The sequence below is a fragment of the Cervus canadensis genome, chromosome 23 (genome assembly GCF_019320065.1).
Source record: "Cervus canadensis isolate Bull #8, Minnesota chromosome 23, ASM1932006v1, whole genome shotgun sequence".
In the NCBI taxonomy this organism is placed as follows: Eukaryota; Metazoa; Chordata; class Mammalia; order Artiodactyla; family Cervidae; genus Cervus; species Cervus canadensis.
The window spans coordinates 10,847,467-10,857,726 of NC_057408.1; the positions used below are offsets into that span (position 1 = coordinate 10,847,467).

The following is a 10,260-nucleotide window of genomic DNA, read 5'->3' on the forward strand; positions in this document are numbered from 1 at the left end:
AAAAAGGTCTCCAGAGCCAAATAGAAGCAGATTAGAGGTAGACTCTAGTTTGTTTGTCTTTGATGCTATTTATGACTTCAGGATAGTAATAAACCAAGCTAACATGTGATCGATGCACTCAGCAAGGCCCCAATCCTCTATACTGTAGATGTGAGCCCTTGGACAGGATGGTCTACATAACACCTTCACAGTGTAAGTTTCTATGTTGTATACCAGAAAAGTGACACATTTATGGCACTCCCTATAAAATAGACAATTGGATATTCAATGAATAATGAATAATTTCATAAACCATCTTCCCTAATTTATATTGGACCTCCGCGGTAGCTCAGACGGTAAAGCATCTGCCTACAATGTGGGAGACCTGGGTTCAATCCCTGGGTTGGGAAGATCTGGAGAAGAAAATGGCAACCCACTCCAGTATTCTTGCCTGGACAATCCCATGGATGGAGGAACCTGTAGGCTACAGTCCATGGGGTCACAAAGATTCGGACACGACTGAGCGACTTCACTTTCACTTTCTAATTTATATTTTCTGTGAGTTTAAACTTTGTTATGTATCCTGTTCTTTAATATGGGACTCATCACAAACTGTTTTAAAATGATAGGCTATTCAAAGAATGTTTCTGAATCTGAGAGGAAATTAATAATAAAAATTACTCTGATTATTGAATCACCCGTATGGTCTGTTTATGTTTCTAAATATTTTTACCTACACCGTGAGCCGCGGCATCATCATCTGAGACGTGGGATTAATATCACTTCACAGAGTAGTTGTGATGATAAATCAGATATTATTCATGAAATTGTATGATGACTTATAAAGTAAAATGCAATGATGAAGAATGACTATGAGTATTATTCTCCCTCCTCCAAGTCTTATCCAAATTCAAGTCACTGACCAAGGCCTATATAAAGTTCAACCTTCTCTTTGAAGCTTTTCACAACCATTCTAGCGAACAGCTGTCTCTCTCTCCTTGGCATTCTAGCAAACACAGCAAATGTGGTGCGCATTGCATACTACCCATCCTAATTCTCAAAAACTTGGTTAATACCACTTTAATGTACTTTGTGCATGCATTCGTTCTTAAAATTAAAATCTGGAAGAAGGAAACTGTCTCCTGAAGTATTCCATACGTGGAATGTATTGAAATCCTTGTTGCTGTTGTTTGGTCACTAAGTTGTGTCTGACTCTTTGTGACCCCATGGACTGTGCCCGCCAGGCTCCACTGTCCATGCGGTTCTCCAGGCAAGAAATTACGGGAGCGGGTTGCCATTTCCTTCTCCAGGAGATCTTCCCAACCCAGGGACTGAACCCATGTCTCCTGAATTGGCAGGTAGATTCTTTACCACTGATCCACCCGGAAAATAGGTCCTTGTGTGATGGTGGTTTCATTGCTAAGTTGTGTCCAACTCCATGTCCTTTGAAAGTGAAGTCACTCAGTCGTGTTCAACTCTTTGCAACCCCATGGACTGGGGAAAATCCATGGGATTTCCCAGGCAAGAATACTGGGGTGGGTTGCCATTTCCTTCTCCAGGGGATCTTCCCAACACAGGGATCAAACCCGGGTCTGCTGCACTGCAGGCAGACCATTTACTGTCTGAGTCACCAAGGGTTCCCAGCAACAGGTCCTTTGGTGCTTATTAAAAGGATGGATGATGAGAAGGGTGGATAATATATCATCCTTGTTCTGCTCAGCCAGGTGATTTGGGGTGATGAGAAGCAACCCAGATGTCAGTGCCTGAGTGCTCCCTCTTCTTTACTGTCAAAGTCAAATGGCTCAAGCCTCCATCCAGTATCAGTGGACATCCTCCACACGCTCCCTGATAACCTCTGAGGATACCCACAGAGAGGTTTATATTCTCCTGGGTCTGTCTCTGTGCAGCCTGCCTCCAGACTAACTCTCTCAGCCCCAGTGGCCAGCATCCTCTTTCTCTTCTTTGGTCCAGCCTGAGCATTGCCCCCACTTCTTCCATTCTGTCCCTAACACATCTCTGGGTAGCTCTTTACAGTGACCGATCTTTACCAAAGCTTTCAAGGTAGGAAAGGATGGAATCAGCGCAGAATGGGAAACAATTGACAATTGTGTACTAATTACCGCTCTTGTTGAAGGTCCCCAGGCCATGATTTCACCTTGACTTTCACATTGGCTGTCTTTCTTTTCTTTCTCAGGCTCCTTGCCAATTTCTTGCCAAGTTCCTCAGCCCTCTAACCAACAAGAAGGTATCAGTGACCAATTCCTAAATGCCAATTAATTTTTAAGGTAGAGCACTTTAGCTCTCTGCTTTTTTTTTTTTAATCCTATCTTTTAAGACAGAGGGAGCATCATTTATATAAAAAGGGGCCCATCAGGATATCTTCCGCAACCAAAGTGCTATCTCCTCTGAGATGAATAATCCCACTTCTTTGCCAGGTGAAAATAATGGAAAATCAGTGTTTCATTTTAACTAATAAATACTTCCTGGATTTGCCCTTTTAATAATTCTTTCACTTGAGGACTTCCCTGGTGGCTCAGTGGTGAATAGTCCACCTGCCAATGCAGGAGACACAGGTTTGATCCCTGACCTGGGAGGACCCCACACGCCACGACCCCTGAGCCTTGTGGTCCAGAATCCAGGCGCCTCCACTATGGAGCCCGTGAGCCACAAGTACTGAAACCAGTGTGCCCTGGAGCCTGTGCTCCGCAACAAGAGAAGCGGCTGCAGTGAGAGGCCTGTGCATCTCAGCTCGAGAGTAGCCCCTACTTGCCACAGCCAGAGAAAAGCCCCGAGCGGCAACGAAAACCCAGCATGGCCAAAAATAAATAAATCAATTAAAATTGTAAAAAAAATATTTAAAAAAGTGTTTTTTTCACTTGAGATTTCCAGAATGATGCTAGATACACATGTTCCTTCAGTAGCCTTCTCTCTGGTAATTAGATATCCCAAGGACCATTTCTTCCATCCATTCTCCAGAAGCCATCAAAAAGAATTAACTTCTCAGAATGCCGAGACTTAATGGACAGTATTGATGTCATGAGGTTCTGTCCGTCTTAAATATATTCACTAAGTTATTAACACATGCCAGACATGGCAGTTGAGTACAGATTACGTTTTTACATCCTAAACATTGATTATAAGAAAAGCTTGTCTTATCACCACACTTGGAGCTCACCAGTCAGCTTCCATCTGGTTAAGAAAAAAGTGATTTAGCTTTAGGGCAAAAAGCTCAATAATGCATATGCTGAGCCTACCAAATTTTCAATCTTAAACTACACATTTCTTTCCATTTTTTGCTTTCTTCAAGGCCTACTTCCTGCTTTGTCTGTCAATAAAGTTTTGTCTTGTAACTAATCCCATGACACTATTCCCTAGTACTGAATATCCTAATACCGAATATCTGCCTATGTCAAGTTACACCATTCTACACCAGCTTATACAATGCTTCTCATATGGGATATCCTGGCTCCACAAGCAAATTGTATGATTATTTATTGGCAGAAGCATGTCTTATGTTTATTACAAATTCATCTTGGTGCCTAGCTTAATGCTGAGCACATAGAAACTACCCAATAAATTCTGTTTTAACATCTAAGCAAAATAATTGCTGAAGATTTTTTATCATTTGAGAATGAAATGCAGAAATTGAAAGAGGAGTGAAATGTAGTGTTCCCTACTATACCAAGCAGAGAACTTATGAACCTTGTCACTAGTCAATGAATATTGAGCCCCATGGGTGTACAGTTGTCTGTTGGGTGTTGGAGGAGATACCCATTTAAGACAGTGTTGCTCTCATGAAGGCTGAGATAGCTGTTTTCCTTTTGCTTCACTGGAAGGGCATCCAGTTTGTTGTACATTTATAAGATACACATAGGCCATGAAACAGCCATGCATTTAAACTCAGGTCACATTTTAATCTGGAGAAGGAAATGGCAACCTACTCCAGTATTCTTGCCTGGAGAATCTCATGGACAGAGGATCCTGGCAGGCTACAGTCCCTGGGTCTAAGGTGGCGACAGAGGATGAGATGGTTAGATAGCGTCACTAATTCAATGGACGTGAATATGAGCAAACTCTGGGAGACAGTAGAGGACAGAGGCTGGGCTACAATCCGTGGGGTCGCAAAGAGTCGGACACAACTTAGCGACAGAACAACAACACCACCGACAACATTACCTTACAGTAAATAGTGGAGAAAATAAAGAAGTAGTGTCCATTAAAACATCGAGCGATTACTAATCCTTTCAAGGCCAAAAACAAAAACAGCTTGTCTTCATAAAGCCATGTGAATCGTGTCCAATTGTTAGACAAAAACATTTTACAATGCAGACATCTTGGGGAGACAATTGACTGTGCCTTTTAAAACTGTGTACTTTTAAAGCAAAGGCAGTCAAGTGTTGAACTTTCTGTGGAGGTTGGCTCTCCAGTAGCGTATGTGATGATTTCATTACCACCTTGCCACGAATTCTTTTAAGAGATGGAAATGAGAAGTTTTGGGTTTCTTTTCTGAAATTTTCATCACCTCTGTTAGAGACAAAAATATGGTTTCCCCTTAAAAATGATTATTTTAAAATGTACCATTTAAGCAAGCCATGAGCATTCTACCAGATTGTCAATACTAATGGTCATGAGAATTGAAGGCAGGATGGTGACCCCAGCACATGCTGTCTTTTTGGAAACATTTGCAAGGGTGGCCTGGAACCTGTGAGGTGAGAGATAATTTAAGAAGTAATCTTCTATGGCAAGAAAGCCAGCTTGGAAACTTCCTGGAAAAATAAGCAAAATCAAAGGCCATTGCTGTAAAAATTTCCAAAGTACTCCATACAAGTAGAATATTGCAATTCTAAATAAAATCTGTGATAGTTAGGGAGTTTGGGATGAACATGTACACATGGCTATACTTAAAAATGGATAACCAACAAGGTCCTACTGTATAGTACACGGAACTCTGCTCAATGTTGTATGGCATCCTGGATGGGAGGGGGGTTTGTGGGAGAATAGATACTTGTATATATATAATGGAGCCTCTTTGCTGCCCACCTGAAACTATCACAACATTGTTAACTGTCCCTACTCCAATATAAAATAAAAAGTTAAAATTTTTTTAAAAATAAAGAAAATCCCTGATAGAAGGGCCACATGAAACATCAAGTCTTATCCAACTTTTCGACAATTAATCACAACTATGTTAGGTGTTACTGGGTTAACTATCATTAATCCTTTGATCTATGAAACATTGGCAGATAATTTATGTATTTCATATGTAATGATGCAAATCATCATACCAGTTTATCTAAGTGTCTTCTCCTATTGCTTTCCCATTGGCTGAGATCTAGATGACATAGACATTGCTAAGGCTTTCTGGGCACCAGCAGAAAAAGTGTTTTTCTAAGTGGTTTTATCCTCCCAGTAAACACCTTGGCCTCACTGAGATGTTAGTGTCTGGGTTCATCCAGCTAGACTAAGAAAGGAACAGTAACACAAGTGTTTCATTTGCTCACTTCTGCCCTCATTTGATTTCGTTTGCACACTTTGTTAGACATTAAATGTGTTATCAACTCTTCGTTTATCTTATGTATCCAGAAGGTTTGTCTGAAAGATTGATCTAATTCCTGATACTCATGGACTATCACTCTGTGGCCTATCCGTAGAGGCTCTCTAGCGTCTAAGCTCTCTAGTCTGTAGTGTCCATTGGTTTTTAGAGACATGTTTTCCAAGGCAGACTGTCCAAATGCGATTTCCTATCAGTGCGTGTGGAGAAACAATACTGACAGTATTTCTACTCATCTTTTAAGTCCCTTAAAGGTGATTATATAGCATAGGGCTGCTAACTTTAACTGAAGTGGTGGTGGCGGGAGGTGGGGGGGAGAGGCGAGGACGGGGGAGGGAGCGGAGTGGGGAAGAACATTCCAGAAGCTGGAACAGCGCCACCTGAAGGAGTCAGGAGATCAGTGGCCGGATGTGCACAGATCCCTGGGGGGCAGGGAGAGAAGAAGCCAGAGCAGCTTAAATGGTCAAAGAATCAAATGTAAAGTGAGCTGCGAGGGTCAGATCTGGACTGAAGCCCAAATTCTGAGTCTCCGCATCCGTCCAGGGATAAACTTGGCTCCTAATCAGGGCTGACAATTAGGCCGTACAGTTAATATTTTTACAGCTGTTTTATTAATAACACATACAGTGCATCCAGCCAGGATTTGTTGGAGACACCTCAGGAAAACGAATGATGTAAATAACAGATGGATGTAGAATATTCCTGCAAACAGGCATAAAGATATTCCCTTCTTGTTTAAAAAGAATTTAAATAGACAGATTGTAGATAAACAGGCAGACAGAAAGGGGGAGAGAGAGAGGATTTATGATATTTGAGGTAGTGGCTGCATGCATTCACACGGTAGGGAACATGGACGTAGACTCAGAAGCTTGCTGGAGAGGAGGAGAGACGCAAAGCCTTGGCTTCGAGAAAAAAATAGGTTCCATGGGTCCAGGGGGTGAGCGCAGCAGTGTGGGGGCCATCAGAAGCAGGTGTGTGTGTGTGGTTCCTCTGACACCCCCTCTGATGCATGTCCCAGGGCTAGGGACCACTTGTGTCACTGATCCAGCCATGCCCTGGCCCAGCCTGGCCACACAGCGTGGCCTCAGGTCGTCCTTTCCTCTTTCTACATATGTCAGTCTCCTATCCAAAGACCCCCGTGCATGCTTGCCCATTTTGCATCTGAACTGGGAGCCGTGATATTTCAATCTGAAAAGAGAAATAAAAAATTCAGGATCTTCGCGTCTTTTGTTTTCACTCCTACTATTTTTTTTTTGGTGCTGTTTTCTCATGTGCCTGCTGCACTGCGCTCCTTCCTTACTTTGCAACCAGATGGCTCAGGAACGAAGAACAAAGGCCACTGAAAAGTGGGCGGGGAGGGAAGGAGAAAGAAGCAGAGAACTGAAAGTCAAGGCGAAACCCGAGATCAGAGCAAAGCCCAAAAGCTTTAATCACCCATGACTTCTGGTTGAGTTATGAACCTAGAACAGATATTCTTCTTGTGTGATCCTGTGTGTGTGTGTGTGTGTGTGTGTGTGTGTGGTGTGCACGCCACATACAGACACAAACCGGCTGGTTTATTTCACTGATAAGGATTAAAGCCAGAGACCTCTTTGCGTAGGTCCGTCTCCATGCTACCTGACGCATGTCAAAAGGGGCGTGAGGCACCTTTGCCCAGAGGAAGATTGCTGAGTGTGGATGTGGGCACAGAGGGTGAACCCTGGCCCCCAGGGAGAATTGTGGTGAGTTTGAAGGGCTCAGGAATTGTGCGAACTGCCATTTCACAGCTGGGTGACCTCGAGCAAGTCACCTCCTTTCTCTGCTTCAAAGGGATGTTGTGAGTGTTAAATGGGCTAACACGGGTACAACTAGAAAGCACCAGATGAAAGATTATGGTTTTCCTGGAGTATTGCAATTTCTTCCAAAACTGAAGTGAAAGCTGCTCAGTTGTGTCCAACTCTTTGCGACCCCGTGGACTATACAGTCCATGGGATTCTCTAGGCCAGAATACTGGAGTGGGGTACCCTTTCCCTTCTCCAGGGGATCTTCCCAACCCAGGGATCGGACCCAGGTCTCCCACATTGCAGGAGGATTCTTTACCAGCTGAGCCACCAGGGAAACCCAAGAATACTGGAGTGGGCAGCCTATCCCTTCTCCAGCAGATCTTCCTGACCCAGGAATCGAACCGGGGTCTCCTGCACTGCAGGTGGATTCTTTACCAACTGAGCTGTCGGGGAAGCCTAAACTTGAAGGTGGCCACAAATTCTCTTCAGCGCTTTTCTGTGACCCTCTACACTCTTGAGTTTTACACGGTATTGGATTCCTACCTAAGCCTGCCTCTCCAGATTGTGCTACCAATCTTTCTCCCCTTGCCCCCGGGGTGAATTTACTGCTCATGTACCATCGAAATTTTGTTAGATTTTTAGGATGACCTAATTGTGACTTGGGCTACTAATTACCTTATATGTGAGCCATGGAAAGGTTTCATTTTTCAACAGGAATTTCTGTAGATATAATGCCTTAAAACAAAAGAAATGACTTTCTAATGGTAAAATTTCATGCAGGTTGAGAGGGCTCGATAATGGCAGGAAGGAAATGTTTGTTATTCTCCTGGTCAGGGCTACACACAAAGGCCTATTCTGCGTCCTGGTAAGGCCAGGCCAGTATCCATGCATGTGTGGGAGTATGGACTATGAGACAAGGAAGGCTTCTTGTAGAATTTGTAAGTACTTCTGCTGAAAGTCTCTTTACACCTTTCACATATCCCTTTACACCCTCCCGGTGGGCTGAGGTTTTCTTCTCTCTGCATGTAGAGAAGAATGTATGTAGAATCACACTCCACTTTCTAGATTCAGACAGGGTGAGGACACTTATAAAAAGGTGAGACTTGATATTTCCATGTCATACAAAATCAAATCTAGAGCTTTTGCCTTCTCTGTTATCATGGGGACTCTGGGAGACAGGGAGGGGAAGTCGGATTCCAGATGAGAAAATGAAATGTGAAGAAAGTGACCAATTCCCTTGCCTTCCAAGCAGGCCTTGGGGGTGCACGTTGCACCTTCCCTAGTGAAGAGGAAGGGGCGTGGTCTGTCTCATAATCTAGGCAGAGACCTGCGTCCGTCTGTATCGCGGGCTGAGCTGCTAGCTGATGCTCAGAATCTCACACGTTTGGCAGCAAATTGTAGAAAAATGAAAAGGGACTTGCAAGTCAGCCTACGAATTTCAGATCTTGACTGTCCTGCCAACTGTATGTTCCGAATCTCTCCAAGATTGCTTAATTTCCTTAGTCCTTATAAAACGGCATCATGATTACCTAACTCGTAGAGTTGCTGGGAGTGTTCAATAAAATGATGCATGGAAAGCAATTAACACGGTGCCTGGAAGCCTAAAAAGTGTTAAAAATGCTACATTTCGTATTCTCATTATGGGCTTAGTGAGAGTGCCCCTTCCATCTTCCAGAATCATAGAATGTTAGAGGCAATGGAAACTTAAAGGAGTGCTTTGCAAACCTTTTGACCAAAATCTCTAAGAAGAAATGTATTTTACTGTATCACCCAGGACAAAAATATATATGTAAGTATTACTAATCACAGAATTATGTGGACAGTTTTCAAAAATCGCTAAAAACTAGGGTTTGTTTGTGGTAGCTTCTGATGTTTGCCTTTTTATATTGTTTCATTTTTAAAATTTAATAAGCCTATTGTAGAGGAACAAAACACTTCCAATATGCATACATATTAAAACAGAAATTACATGAAATCAGACATACTTTTACTGCTTTGCCTTGTACTCTGATATTTTCTTTTTGGTTTGATTCTGTTTTTTTTTTCCTTTTTTAAATGTTGGTCGTGACCCCAAAAAATGCCCACTAATGAGTCATTACTAATGGTTTGAAAACACTCATACAGACAAAGTACTTCTCTTTCAGATAATGAAGTAAGGCTTGATGTGGCTTCTGTATCACTCATGTGATAGCGGCAGAACTGAGCCTTGAATCCCAGTCTGTGAGCTCGCAAACCCCGAAGACTTATAGTCGCTGAGAGGTGCTAAGCTGCGGAGGCCAGCCTTTGCTGTTTAATGTCTCGAATATCTAGAGCAAGGGTTCTCCGTGATTCGTTGCTGCTCAGAACAGCCAAACAGACATGTGTGGGTCATTCTGAACATACTTGAAAATTTCTCGAATCTTAAGAAAGATCTGTTTTCCGCACTGCATTGGCAACACAGTTGGAAAGTTACTTGAATGTTTTTCAAAAATTGTTTATAGATTTGAAAACTGTTTGGGGTTTGTGATTGCTTCTGTTGTTTGCCTCTTTGTATCGTCTCGTTTTTCAAAATTTAATAAACACTTTGCAGAGGAGCAAAATAATTGGTCACACACTTGTGGGTTCCCAGATTTGTTTTACATGTGTATGCAATACAGCGTAACTCAAAACATGTTCAAGCCTGGTGCATCACATCATCTCTGATGCCGTGGTTGAGACCAAAGCAGAACTCTAGCGAGCACTCACGGCCCCAGACCATGTCCCTCCCCAGGCCTTTTGGCCACGGTGCTTGGGGGCTGGCCCCTGGCCCCAGCGACATGTGTGGTCACTCTCAGGGCCTGTGGCCGGAAACCGCTGTGACAGGCTCGCACAGAGGGCACAGGCCTCGGTTCAGGTCCATTAGTGTTGGAGGCTTTGCCCGACTTGTGCCGCAGAAGGGAGCGGCAGCCTCTGCAGGATGCCAGCAGGGGCAGTGACTTCTCTGCCCTG

At 43.2% G+C, this 10,260-nt stretch overlaps 1 long non-coding RNA gene across 2 annotated transcripts in view; it reads left to right on the forward strand.

Moving 5' to 3' along the window:
- The window catches only part of LOC122425860, a 141,778-nt gene extending 131,978 nt beyond the window's left edge, over positions 1-9,800 (forward strand). For both annotated transcript variants that reach the window (XR_006265034.1, XR_006265033.1), the window contains exon 5: positions 9,438-9,800. This is a non-coding gene — a long non-coding RNA (uncharacterized LOC122425860). The remainder of the gene's footprint in view (positions 1-9,437) is intronic.
- The last annotated feature ends 460 nt before the right edge of the window (positions 9,801-10,260 follow it).